The sequence below is a fragment of the Corvus kubaryi genome, unplaced genomic scaffold (genome assembly GCF_017639235.1).
Source record: "Corvus kubaryi isolate FWS band 111438036 unplaced genomic scaffold, C.kubaryi_AGA036_p1.0 76, whole genome shotgun sequence".
NCBI classification, from domain to species: Eukaryota; Metazoa; Chordata; class Aves; order Passeriformes; family Corvidae; genus Corvus; species Corvus kubaryi.
In genome coordinates, this window is record NW_024582063.1 from 9,537,217 (window position 1) to 9,551,599 (window position 14,383).

Sequence of the window (14,383 nt, forward strand, 5' to 3'; positions counted from 1 at the left end):
GCCGGATCTCGCCGAGGGGCGGGGATGCCGCTGGAGCGCCAGCGGCGCGGCCGAAGGAAGAAAGGAAGGATTGCTCCCGGACCGCGGCCGCGCCGTGGGGCTCTCCCGGCCAGCGGGCCCAGAGCAGAGAGGGGACTATTTCCCGGCGGCGGCGGCGCAGGGATCCCGGCGGGCGGGGTGTCGCGGCCGCCGGTGGTGTCGCGGCGAGGGGCGGGAGGAGCCGCGGCCGCGCAGGGGCCGAGCGGGGACAGGAGGCGCGGGCCGGGGGCCGCGGAGCCGGGCTGAGGGCGGCCACCTCGGGGCCGGGCCCCAGCAGGAAAAGCCGATGCTCTCACATCGGTAAAATCACACGGTGTGAGAACCCGTGCTGGTTTTTCTTTCTAAATTCAGAAAGTGATCTATTTATTTACCTGTTTAGTGCAATTCCGGTGCGTTACCAAGTGCTGCGGTGTTACCATCCAGTTTATATCAAAATATTCACGTTTTATGAGGTAAAAAAAGGCTGACACGGGCTCCAGACCGAGGCTGAGTTACAATGTGGCAACGGTCTTGCTACTTAATCTGGAGATGCATTATTAGCTGGTTTGTTTCTATGCAAATGCATTTAATGTTGTTGTGGCTACTTTTTAATATGTGTTAAAGATATTTTTAATGATGCAGTGATAACCTGTCAGTCTGATTTCCAGACGTAGGAGAAAAAAGTATAAACTTAGATTGCTATCTATTGAACTAAAATCTCATGTTCCAGCTAAGAGTGTCTGACACCATCCATTACCCTTTGTCACATCTCAGCAATTCTTCCCAAACTCTGCCCTGGCGGCTGTCTACCCCAAGTTGGCTGGTTGATTGATTGATTGAAGAGTGCTAGCAGGAATACTGCAGCTGCTTTCTCACGGTGAGATAAAGGGGCGATGACTACTTGTGTCCATACTTATGGCTACTAAGTGTTCATAGTGTCTTAAAGTAGGATTGTAGCACGATGTAGTTTGCCGTGTTTGCTGTTTCTTGATAATTGCCTTGAAAGCAGCCCATTATGGTCAAATAATATACTTTTGAAAAACCTTATGTGTGCTTCCTAGAATATGTCAGGAAAATATTGTCAAGACTTTTCCTGCTTTGGGAATTTTGTGCTCCTTGAAGAACTGTTTTTGTGACAACTTTTGGCAGATGACTACTAAAAATGGGAGTAAACAAGCTGTGACTCCTTTATGCTTGCTGTTCTCCAAGAGTTGGAGAGAAAGATTAGCAGGGAGAAGGTAGGAGCAACAGGGGCTGACTGCCTGCAAGTGCCTCAACAATTGAGGATTTGCAGTCTCACACTTTAATATGCACAAAAGAATTCACATAAGGAAGCACTCACAAATGCCAGAGCCACAGGAAAATCTTGAACCAACGTTTGTACTTCTAAGGCACAAAATCAGTAAGAAAACTTGCAGGAAATTGGGATTTGTTGTTCTAGCTCTCCTGAGGCTGACTATTTGAGGCTTTTTAGCTTTATTTTCCATTGATGTGAAACTTGGACATACATGCAGCACTATGACTGCACTTGTCTGGCAGTTCTTAACTACTGATAAAAGCTACTGAAAGTTTAGTAAGCTATTACAGCTTTCAGGAATTCTGAGTTCTTGCAAGTGTCATGAAAGTAACCACCTGGAAGGAAGATTCCTTGTAGCATGGTTGGGAGGAGAATTGTCTGAAGAGCTTGGCCTTTTTTATTTCTTTTATTTGCATGGCTGCTGCTGAAACTGCATTTCAAAGGTTACAGTAAAAGGGCATATGTTCACTTAGTCAACCACTTAGATATTAGCAGATGCATGCAGTGATATTTTTCCCCCCCATGCAGTCTGGCTTGCTTTGCACTATTTCTTCTCTTGGGTTCTTGTCTTATCCTTCTCTTACCTTCTGTTTTAATTTGGGTTTTTTTGTTTCTTTGTTTATTAAGCCCTTCTCCATAGTTCCTCTGTCACATTTAGTATGTGGGTGCTTCTGGATTAGATGTGACATGATGATCAGACAGTTGTTTGCGTGCTTGGTCTTGCATTTGTTATAGAAGCTATGCATAAGGAATTATCTTAGACTTATATTAGCCAACAGAACTATAGAATCACAGCATGGTTTGGGTTGGAAGGGACCTTAAAGATCATCTAGTTCCAACTCCCTGCCAAGAGCAAGGATGGCACTCACTAGATCAGTTTCTCAGAGCCCCATCCAACCTGGTCTTGAACACTTCCAGGGATGGGGCGTCCCCAACCTCTCCTTGTTTTATGTTGTATCCTTTCTTCTGTATATCCTTCCTTCTCTGTATCCTTACTCGTGATTTTTGTTTCCGAACACAATCCCTAGAGGGCAGCAAAGTAACCAATGCATTCAGTAGCTGCAACTTGAGCCAGTCTAAAGATGCTCTTTATGAGCCTACCAGTTTTTTGTTCCTGGAGATTATGCCTTTCTTCTTAAAACTTATTTCCCAAGTCATAGTTTCAGGGGGAAAGTTTGTGTTTGGGCAGGAGGGGAGGGATCCTTGGAGTACAAAATGGATTGCAACAGAGAGGAAGGGAATTAGGGAATGGACAAATTGCAAACAAGGAAGGTGAAGAAGTTGCTTCTTCCCTTTGAATGAAATTGCTAAAAGGCCTCAGTAGAAACAGAAGCTCAAAAGGAAACAGGTTTCCCTATCCATTAATTAACTTAGCTTAAAACCTACACGGCTTCTGAGGATGCTCCACACAGGTTTGAGGCCTCTTGCAATTTTTGTTAGTGCAGGTTCTTGGAATTCATTGCTTAAAATCAGACTCTGATTGGACTGTGGACTCCTGCTATTATTACCTTACAGTGAGGGTTAATGACAGTATTAACTGTTGAGTGGTGAGCTAGGGGCAAGTAAAGACTATTTATTCAGAAGAAACGAAATTCTTATAACATGTCTTTATTACTATAGAATCATTTAGGATGGAAATGACCTCTAAAATCAAGTCCAGCCATAAACCCAGCACTGCCAAGTCCATCACTAAACCACATCCCTAAGTGCCACATCCATGCTTCTTTTAAATACCTCCAGGGATGGTGACTCCACTACTTCCCATGGCAGCCTGTTCCAATGCTTCACAACTATTTCTGTGAAGAAAGTTTTCCAGATATCCAATCTAAACCTCTCCTGGTGCAACTTGAGGCTGTTACCTCTCATCCTATCTATTATTACCTGTGAGAAGAGACCAATCCCCACCTTGCTACAGCCTCCTTTCAGGTAGTTGTAGACAGCCATGAATATTCCCCTCAGCCTCCTTCTTTCCAGGCTAAACAACCCCAGCCCACTCAGCTGCTCTTCATAAAACTTGTGCCCCAGACACTTCACCAGCTTCATTGCTCCTTGGATGCTCTTCAGCACCTCTTGTATGTTACGCCCATCTCACCTATGAAAGTTCTAACTCATTACATTATAGGTCAGGGAAAGTATTGCAGATCTCATGTTTGGCCTTTCTATCTTATGGTGACAGTTTCATGCTCTCAGGTTTTTTGGAAAGAGCATTTTGACAGTTTTCCTCTCTTGGGAATGTTACTTTACACCATTTAAAATCTGTGTCTTTAAATATTTTTAGAAACAGGTCAACAGATTTGTGATGCTTCTCCAGAAAAATTATAGATAGATGATGTGTGTTCTGTGAAACCCAAAGAAAATAGGATGACCATGAAACCTTTTGGCAATATCCAGCCAGGAAATTTGTGCTTTAATGTGAAGGTTTATAATTGTTCCATAAAGAAAATTAAGCTCTTTGTCATCATAAACACATTAAGAAAAGCATGCCTGGGATCAAGGTAATTTCAGATAAATTATGCTGCGTGGAGTCTGTTCACGCCTCTGCTGGAAAATATATAGGTGTCATCTGTCAAGTACTGTTTCTTTTATATTAAACACAACTAGGCCTGCTGGGTGGGAAGTGGGAGGCTCAGAGTGGACAGGGTGAGATTTATTGGTTATTTTACACTGATGGTTGTTGCTGTGTTTCATTCAACATTCTTGAATTTCCCAAAGACTTCATGTTTTAGTGGAACCAGTGGAAGATGGTGGATTTTCTACAGCTCTAGAAAATCAGGCCTTCAGTCTCAAGCTAGCACTTATTAGTATTTTTGAATTCTAATCTTAATGTTTTAAGGCAGAAGTTAGTAAAAATTTGTTCTATAACTGGCCGTTAAAATGCAACAACAAAGCATATTTGCTAACCATCTTTCTACTGTTAATATCCCCCAACTGAGGTTTTGTTTCTTTGTTTTCTTTATTTTTGTAGTGCTGTCTTCCAGTTATAGGTTTCAAGAGTTATCTGCTTTCCAGATCTGAATGGCAATCTTCTGCATCAGGACAGTTGGTAACTTACTCTTGGGAGATAGAGAAAGTCAAGTTGCTGTTCCTTTGAGAAGTCTAAGGACTTCAGCAGATGCAGACATTTTTCCTATTTAAATGCCTGTCACCAGCTGATCCTATCATGCCCTTCTGAAACCTTTGCCGAAATTTGAGACTCAGACTGTGTTGTACAGTGTTAGGGGTACATTGAATGGAGTGGGGAATGTTAGGACTTTGCACTCTGTTAAAAATAGTATTTTGAAATAAATTATTTGTTGCACTGTAGGAAGGCTTATTCAGGAGCAAGCATAATGGGTTAGTGCTAACATCCATCTTGTCCAGTACTTTGATCCTGACAGGAACTCATTTTGGGGTCAGTGCCATAATCTCCATTCTGTGTTGGCAAGAAGCCTATTTTTGGTCATCTAAAGATTAGCTGAAACTCTGAAGCATAAAGCTTGGTATCTTTAAAAAAAAATCTGATTCCTATGGATGTGTTGTGAAGACTTCTGTTCCACCTGTACATATTCATAGACTCATTTCAGTGACTTTCTACAGGTGAATTTTACTGACACTGTATGATTCTATTTTTGTCCTTTAAAATAAATTTTTTTCTCTTTTTTTTGACAGGAGGGACAGGTGTTCCTGATCAGCCCTTTCAGTATCATTGTTTCATTTTTCTACAGTTAATCTAAATACCTGGTAAGCTGTACTGTTTGCAAAGAGTGAAGAGGTTCTGTGTCCACTTGATTATCATGACACATTGTGGGAAAAGCCTGAGTGTAGCTGGCTTAATCTTGTGTTATGTAGGCAACTCGGGACAATTGGACATTTCAGGAAGTCAGTTTACAAACATCATTTAACCACTTATATTTTTGCATAGCCTCTTTAAAGGAAATTTTGGTAACAGCCACCAGTACGTCTTTGAATCAGAACATTGGCATTCAGTATTTTCAGTGAAGATTCTCAGACTGTGAAGATCTTGTGTACATGGCTGAAATGGTAGCATCTCTTTACAAATAATTTGGGTTTAGGGCCAGTTGTTTCCCACAGAAGGGAAAAAAGACATTGTAATTGTTTGGTAAGCTATGCTTTTTCTTTGTCCTGTTTCACTTTTGCATACAGTTACCTAAACTGCTTTTCATAGGACTGTTCAGCAGAAAGCAGAGGTCACCTAATTAATACTTAAAGCTGTTGGACTTCTGTAAGAAATGTAGTTTTGCTTCTCCTGCACGGTATTTACATTTTTTGTGCATTTGTTTGTTGTGGTTTCAGAGGTGTTTTGTTTGTTTTTTTTAAATGCAAAGCAAAACAAGTGCTTTCATTCCATACACTTGGGGAAACTGTGCTAAACTTATGCTTTACTCTTTCTTGTCAGGTTCTCTGTCGCTGTGCTAACTTGAAGAGGTGACCATTTGCTGTGAGTTAATGATGTTTATGCTCTCTCCTATGGGTCTCTCCTCCTTTTCCTCCTATAAAGCAACATCACAAAAGGAACATACAGTGCAAGATTTTCTCCTTGCAGTTAATAATACCAAGCACTCACTGTGTTGAGAAAAATGTTCTTTTAAACATGCTAGAATAAAAAAGAAGATGCTCTGCTATGTTACCATATTGTGTGCCTAATCCTGAAAAAGAAATAACTCTGCCCCAACCAGCTTACAGTTTGTTTGGGATCCAGCCAGTGTATGTAACTGACACCAGGAAATCGAAGGGAGAATAAAGGAAACATGAGAAATATGTTAACATGGACAAATTATGTAAAATTACTGTAACCCTCTAATGCCCATCCATTTAAGATACAGTGTTATTGCAGGAGTAATCTTGAGGGACCTGAAATAACCAAAAGTAGTGATGTCAAGATCTTTACTTGAGGAAGATGATGTATTTTTGCATGTGGAAAAAAGGTGTGAAGAGTGGTGTAGTAACCAGTAGTGGCAGCTTTTTTTGCTGTATGTTTTAGGCCTTGGACTGTCAGAACATTTTATGCTGTAGCATTCTGGCACCTTCTGCTAAATTTTGTCCTCCATAGCTTATCCTACCTGGCTTCTTGTGGTTTAAGGGTGGGGGGACGGGGGCAGGTATAAAGTGGAAAATAACACTGACTGTCTATGACCAAAAGAAGGTCCCTGAGGTATTACAAGAGTTTGTATTTCAGTTTTCTGTCTTGTTGTTTCTGTAGAAAAGTATGCACTGTTTCTTAGAAGTCCCTGTGTTACAGAGCTGTGCTGGATTTTGAAGGTCAGTGTGGCTGGACTGTGTAGGTATCAAAATATTACTGCTATTCAAGTGTCATATCTTTTCTGGCTGTAACTACTGTTTGGTTCATGTAATGATCCACAGTTCAGATATACAGTTTAGGAAAGATCAGCAAGAGGTTCCATTTTGAGAATACCTCTAAGACAGAGTTGTAAGCAACAAAAATATAATTGTTAGTTAATTTTTTCTCATATAAGTAAGATTTATTTTTCCACATGGAAATTGTTATTATAACACCATTTCACTGGAATTTTCTAGGAGTACAATGGTTCTCTAAAGTGTATCTTGTTAAAAAAACCCAGCAGCTCAACAACAAATAAATCAATATAGCTGTATCTGGCTCTTCAGGTTGTATTATGTGATGTTTCAAGGAATTATGTCCTTTCTTCTCCTGTCTGAGGCAGATATAACTACATAAATATAAAATGAAATCTGCAATTTTGCATTTGAAGGTATGGATCAGTACATACAGGCTCAGTCTACAGTAGCAAAATTGTCCTTGGAAAGAAGGACACAAAATTTCTGCTGGAGTTTTTGTTAAACTGAGAGGAAAAACAAAAGGTCATGCCTACACAACTTTAGAGTGAAAATGTTGGATACCACTACGACCTTGTTATTGTTAGTTTCCACACAGTTTTTAGAAAAATACCCACTCAACTTCACTCTCAGCCAGTGCTTTAAATTCTCTTACGCTGGAGATCATGTTTTTACTTGCTCTTATATAGTTCACTGTCTTCCATCTAAATTACATCCGTTTTAGTGAAGGTGGCTTTTATCCTCAGTTAAATTAAACAAATTAAAATTTGAAATACGTTATAGTCTGGGAACCTGCTATGAGGTCCATTTGTGGACCATTGTCTCCATTTCAGACACATATCATTCTGAAAAACCAAAGAGATGACCCAGGTTTCAGAGTTACACTCTGAGCCCACTGCCAGAGATCTCTCCCAATGGATACTGCAGAACTGGCAAGGGCATTTTGGATAGATGATGTTCTGCTGATGTTTCATGTGTAAATATCCACTTCTAACAAGCGTGTTCCCAGCCCATCCACTCATTCCCTAACTTCGCCTTCCCATGTGCTACGTGCTGTATTTTGGTTAGGTAGCTGCAGATAGGTCTGCATATTCTAAAAGAATGTCCTGATACTTTTCTGTACTGTGTGACTTTACATAGAAGTTTTTCTATTCATTAACTGGTAGCAGTCTTTGCTTCACAGTAATAGATGGAAGCAAAAAAAAAGAATCCTCTTCTACTTGTATTGTAAAAAAATAACCAAAATTAGAAAAGGCAAACCTCCCCCCCAGCAAGTATGCAAGTGTTTATGAAAATCAATAGTTCCTGTGTTACTAGTTATGAATATGAGTTCAGTGCTGATAAAGACTATGGAAAAAACTTCTTTTAAGATATGATCAAATTTAGAAAATTAATAATTTTTTCTCAGTGCAATTGCTGGGGATAACAATAAGACACACTAGAAGTTAGAATGAGAAAGTTTGTTATCACTTTATTTAAATTTTAGATGAAAAAAATGGCAGTAATAAGCTGTGTTAAAAAAACAACCAACCAACCAATCAACCTCCTTCCCTCCTTCCTTCCTTCCCTCCCTCCTTCCCAGATTTATGCTCCTGAGTTGTTTGGCTATTTCTGCTTATCCCTCCCACTGTCAAAGAATGCAACAAAGTTTTGTCTACACAGAAAGCAAATACTGCAAGTAATGCAGCCTATTGACATAAGTAAGTGGGAAATATGTGATGAAATGCTATGCTCAGGAAAACGATGAAATAAAGTGAGAAGAGTTTAGTTTGCTTTCTTTCTTCTGTTTCCAGGGCTTTTTTTTTCTTTTTGGAGGAGAGGTTGATTTCTCGCTGTTGATAAACCTTCTGTAACTGAAAAAAGTACAAGGAACTGGTATGGTGAAGTTTTAAGGTAAGAAACTTTATAGACTATGTGACTTCAAAACAGGAATTCTGAGCACATATAAGGCAAAACCTATAAAATACAAGCTCTGTGCAAGAAACTTATTCACTGTGTTGAGGATAGTTTTATGCTGGGTACTCTTTAAGGTGTGTTTCTTGGAGAGACTGCTTGGAAAGAGGCACTCGCAGTGCTTTACCACTGTCAGCCTCATAGGTAGGATGCTTCTGTCCAGAAAACAAACAATGATGCTTTTAAGATTGTTGGGCTTTTTAAATTTACCTAAGAGTTTAGGTTATGTTATAAGGTGGGGACTCTGACTCAGAATTATTTGGGAATTCTTTGTATTGTTAAATTCTTGGAAACTGCTGTATAGTAGAATACAAAGAAAAAACGAAAAAGAGGACCTTATAGCTAGCATAAACATATTCCTAACTAGGAGTTATTTGTCTGAATCTGGGTCTAAACTAGCTAATTTCCAGTTTTATTCTTTGGACAGCATATAATGAAAGCGTAGAATTAAAAGTCGCTTTTAAAAATACTGTTATATTAGAGACTACTAGACAAGAGTTGGGAGATAAAGATGCAATTAGTAACAGCACAGTAATTCAGCCTGCAGAGCTACTTGCTACTTAACAAAAAACAATCATCCAGAAAGATCTATGGGTTCCTAGGCTTATTGTGGACAGGGCATGCAAATAAAATTATTTGTTACAATTACTTAGCAGGACCCTGCACTTTGTTAGAATTCAAGCAAACTGCAGCCAAACTGCTTAATTTTGCCTTGTTTTATATTGACCCAGACACAGGAAAAATGAGGCCAGTGAAGTGCACAATGAAAGTGTGAATAAAAAATCCCACCAGACCTGGAACCAAGGAAATTATGGTTATTTTTCTCTCCCTTCTCTGAGTAACAATGCCAGCGGGTCACCACCTCTGCGCTGGGACTGGGAGAGATTGTGGACATGTCAGGACAGGGTTGTGCCAAGAGGATTGAGTAGACCCAGCTGCAGTGAGGGGAAGGGTGATAGTAACTGTTGTCTCAATCAGGATGTGTGAGGACCTTTTTTGTTTTGGGTTCTGGGGGTTTTGGGTTTTTTCCTCCTTAAATCTGGAAATCCAGGATGCTTCCTCCTGTTGAAATAAATGGAGATGGACATGCTGTCCAAATGGGGAAAATTGTTCTATGCCCTTTTGAGGTGTTCTTTAAGAAGGAACAGTTCCTCCCTGTTAGCCCACACTCCAAATGTTAGATGTATAAATAAAAACTGGCTGTGTACTCCCTCATCAGTTTTATTTTGAGATTTTTTTTTCTTCTTTTCAGAACATTGGATTTTTTTAGTTATTTTTCCATATTTGTTACCCCTGAAAAGTCTGGAGGAAATTCAGTAATTCCAAAACTAGAAAAGTGTCCATATTTATTTTTTGACAAATTTGTTATGGCTGTTTGGGAATACTAACATACCTCAATCCCTAGGTGCAAGTGGATATTTCTTTGAGTTTCTTTTATTTCAGACCCCAGAAATAATTGGACCTTCAGGAACCTCAGGCTGAACTTTACAAGTGTCTCAAGACAGCGTAGAAATAAATTGAACGGTTTCAATAAGATGCACAGGTATCTTCTCAAATTCTTTCCTTTTGATGGACACATGTGCTTTTTAAACTACAGACCTGGGTTACTTTTTAGAACTAACTTTCGTTTCTCATTGCTCTTCCCACAAAGTACCGAAGAAGGTTGATCACAAGCAACTAAGTATTCCTCGATGTTATTACTTGATGGGAGGCCTTAGCCTGCCTTCCTTTGGGGGTAAGAATTTGTACAATAATGACTGCTTTATTGATTTGAATGTAAAAATAAATTAATAAAGTTATAATTGTTTCTCCATCTTAGCTGGAAATCCGAATTTCTTTTCTTTGTTTAGTGTCTGTATGGCAGCATAACTTGTGTACTACCTTCTGTAATTTATTATTCTATCAATTAATGTATTTTATTTTGACAGTTTATCAAAGCTATATGGTAATATACAAATTGATCTCAATTTAAAGATCGAATGCTCTTTTTATTTTCAGAGTTGGTGGTAGTTTGTTATAACTGTGTTATGATTCTTGGTTTTGACAGGTAATTTTTTACAAAGAGGAAAAGGAAGTGTGCAAAACAGTGAAGAAATCAAAAAGACCTCAAATAAAACCACTTTTCAATATAAATTAGCTAAATTCTGAGCCTATGAGATGTCCCTGACTACCACAATTCTTTACCCATTTGATGCTGTGACAGTGAAATGACAAGTCCTGGGTACTGGCAGAGTCTAACAGCAGAAGCCTTGTGCAACTTTGGGAGAACTGGCTTTTTCCAGCAAGAGCTGACAGAGGAGCATTACAGAAACTTTTCATGCATTTGAAAACTTGCAAAAGGGTTGGTGATTTTTGTGACTGCAGAAGGAAGAGGTTTTACTGGCTTCAAAGACCAGATGACTTAGTAACATTTTAGGAAAAGCTTTCTCACAAGATTTGTTAGACGTTGTAACAGATTGCCAAGAGACTCTATGGCTGACTAAGGGAAAGTTTTTTAAAGTGAGTTACCTTAGTATCTCTCAAGAGTGAACCATGTGACAAAGTGAAAGAAGTGAGCTCTGTCCAGGTCCGGTGTTTTTATTTCATAGATGCTGTGGGGTTAAATGACCTTCCCATAATTAATTCCTGGACCTGGTGTTTTCAAGGTGTTTGCATGTATCAACACTGGAAGTTGACAGCCATGTTAGTAAATGGGTTGATGTAAATACAGGCTGCTGCCAAAAAGGGAGGTGTCTTAGCTGCCCTTTTCAGGCTGGTTTTCAATTCAGTGGGGTGACAAATATGCACAGCTTAGATCAAGGCAAGTCTGTCCCTTTTGCAGCAGCAGCTGCTCAGTGTGACCATGGAACAGGTGCTTAAGGCTGGGTAATCAAGGGATGGTCACTTACTGGGGTGATTGATACATGTCCTGACCTAAGTGCCTTGTTCAGGAAGGAACAACAGGCTGAAAGAGCAGCATAATGCAAGACAGCTGAATGTCCTCTATAGCAAGCTATCACCTTTTATCTTAGCCTTAAATGGAAGTGGTAGGTACTTAGTTCTGTCCAGTAGGCTTTAGCAAACATGCAAATAAAGCAATTCCAGTTTTCAACTTTCAAAAAAAATGATAGCTGGAGAGAGGTAACCCACTAATAATGAAGTAAGACAGCATACATGTCCTGCTTCAAGTGGGGCTTTGCCTCCAGCTCTGTATCTTTAGCAAAATTTACCAGCGATGGTGAAAATTAGTATAGAATTCAAAATAATCACAGTAAAACATTATCACAGTATCCCTCTGCTGTAGTGGTGAAAAATTCATACGGCCAGCAGGAATCATATTTTGCAGGGGGGAGAAAGTCTAAAGGAGGTAGAATATACAAGAGAAATCTTCCACTTGTTACTGGGTCTGGCAGAGATGGAGTTCATTTTCCCCCCAGCAGCCCCCAGGGCTGTGCTGTGCATTGGCAGCTCTAAAGGTGCCCATAAGACACCAGTGTTTTGGCTGCTGCTGAGCAGTGCTGGCACAGCATTAGCACTGTCACTCCATCCTCTTCCCCTCACCAGGTGGGCAAAATTTTGGGAGGGGACATAACCAGGATAGCTGCCCCAGTGAGCAAAGGGATATTCCATACCATGGGGTTCTGCTCAGATGCAAAAGCTAAGGAAAAGGAGGAGGGACAGGGGACATCTGTTATTTACAGTGTTTACCCTCCAGAGTAACCACTGTGTGTGCTGAATCCCTGCTTCTTGGGAGGTGGCAAGCCATCACTTGCTGATGGGAAGTAAATAATAAAATCTGGTTTTTGAATTTTCTTGTATGCATGCAGTTTTTTTCTTTTGCCTTAGTAAACTGCTTTTTCTTGACATACAAGGGTTTTTTTCCATCTTATTTTGCTGAGGAGGGGAGTGATAGAGCGGCTTGGTGGGCACCTGCCATCCAGCCAAGATCAACCCACCACAATTTGCTACAGCATTTTAGTAATTTGCACTGTTACAGGGTAGATGTAAACCCAATGTAGATAAAATAGTACCTTTGACATAAAACTTGTAGGATTAAGCATGACACTGAAAAATTAGTTAATCAGAGACGGGACCACACAATGCAATGCAAACTGCAGCCACCCCCCCACTCCATGGAGTTCCAGAAAAAAGTCTTTAGTTTCTTACTCTTGTGTCACCTTGTTCCCACTTCTGTGTACTTGCTGATTCAGTTTAAAACCTTTTCCCTTTAAAGGCCTCAAAATTTCTGTAATGTACGTCAGCTGCCAGGTGTCTCCTAAGTCACAGATATTCCTGCAGAGCCCAGCAAAAGCTAAGATAGAGCGTGCACTTATTCCTCTGGCACAGTGGCTTTGAGGGATAATGAAACAGTATTCTGTATCCCAGTTTTCCAAACCTCACTCTTGATTGTTAGCAGTTGTGTAAATTCAGTGTCAAAGGTTATGTTTACGATTTTGCCAGAGAGTTTAGAATCTCTTCGGGTTTGGCCTGTGCTGCTGAAGCTAGCAGGAACTAAATAACCTGGGATCTTTGTATGGATAGTTGTTAGGGATACTTAGATGTGTAAAGATGCAAATAAATACTTCTATGGGATCTTTTAAACCCCAGAATTTCAGGGAGAGTGGCCTTTTTGCAGCTTCAGGCACTTGATTTTTTTTCTCCTAACCAGCCTCTCTTTGGTAGCAAATGCAGGAATGCTCAGCATATAGAGAATCACCAGTTTAAAAGAGACTAATTCCTGCCTGGCAGCTGGGCTGGGCCATGGGGGCTTTCGGAGTTCCCCAGGTGCCCAGTTGTATGAGAGACTCCTGGCACCAGGGTGCTCAGGGACTTGGTCTGTAGCTCCTGCTGCAATGAAATTGTCTTCACCCCTCGACTCTCACAGTCTTCACTTAAAAATGCTGTGGGAGGCTGGTGGCAGGGAGATCTGACTTTCTGGGCAGTGTGTGTGTTGCAGTCAGCATTTGGTCACAACTGTGTGGCTGAATCCATGTGTGTGGCTGTGCTGGAGCTGGCTGTGGTTCCTGGCTGTGCTGTGGTCCCGGCCCAAGCCTTGCCCAGGAGAGAGCAAGCTGGGAAGTGCCAGAATTCTGTGGGAGCAGTGGTAATGATTAAAATGCCCAGGTGACACAGGCCATCGTGTTTACCGTACTTTATTTGCTCGTGCTGTGAGAAATAGCTTTTCCTCAAGCACATGAACATGCAGAAACATATTCATGTCTCCAATATGCCTTGAGCTGCAGAGCCTGAAGTTGCTGCATTTAATGAAGCATTACAGCAAGTAAATGCCAATACCAGCAAGAAAAAAGCTGCCTTTTAAAAGATCTGAGTATTTTCCATTTACTGATAGATTGGTAGCAGGGAAGAACGAAGTCGATTAATCTCTGAATGAAAACTTGATGTCAATTAAATGTCTCAAAGAGTTCAAGACCTGTCAAAGGTTATATTTGAACAGTTTGTCTCGCTGCTCCCACGGAGCTGTTAATCAGTTTGACCACATAATACTGAGTAGCCTTCTAACGGAAATCATCGTAGGGAAGCGTGAAGCGCCACCCGGGATGAGAGCGGCGAGCGAAGGCTCCGGAGCTTCGCGGCGACCGACCCGGGGCGGGATATGGAGGTGCCTCCCGCCACTCGGGAGAGCGGCTGCCGGGAGTTTGTGAGCGGTCTTTAAGCACTCCGGCTTTCTCATCCCCCGAGGCGCGCCGGCGAGGAGTCGAGCGCGGCGGCAGCCGCCCCTGAGCGGGGCATGAGGCCGGCGGAAGGCGCCGTCCGCCGCTGACGGGCCGAGCGCTCCCGGGGCCCGCAGCTCGCCGCGCCGCG

General features: G+C 41.2%; 1 long non-coding RNA gene across 11 annotated transcripts; it reads left to right on the top strand.

Annotated features, from left to right (window-relative positions):
- The first annotated feature begins 26 nt into the window (after positions 1 to 26).
- Positions 27 to 11,931, top strand: LOC121675986. Of its 11 annotated transcripts, none has more exons than XR_006020314.1 (3): positions 27 to 5,035; positions 5,712 to 10,316; positions 10,629 to 11,931. It is a non-coding gene; the product is annotated as an uncharacterized LOC121675986 (long non-coding RNA). The 11 variants fall into 11 exon arrangements; XR_006020313.1 differs by lacking the exon at positions 10,629 to 11,931 and having other exon boundaries at positions 5,712 to 10,124; positions 10,233 to 10,399; XR_006020317.1 differs by lacking the exon at positions 10,629 to 11,931 and having other exon boundaries at positions 5,712 to 8,521; positions 10,025 to 10,399.
- The last annotated feature ends 2,452 nt before the right edge of the window (positions 11,932 to 14,383 follow it).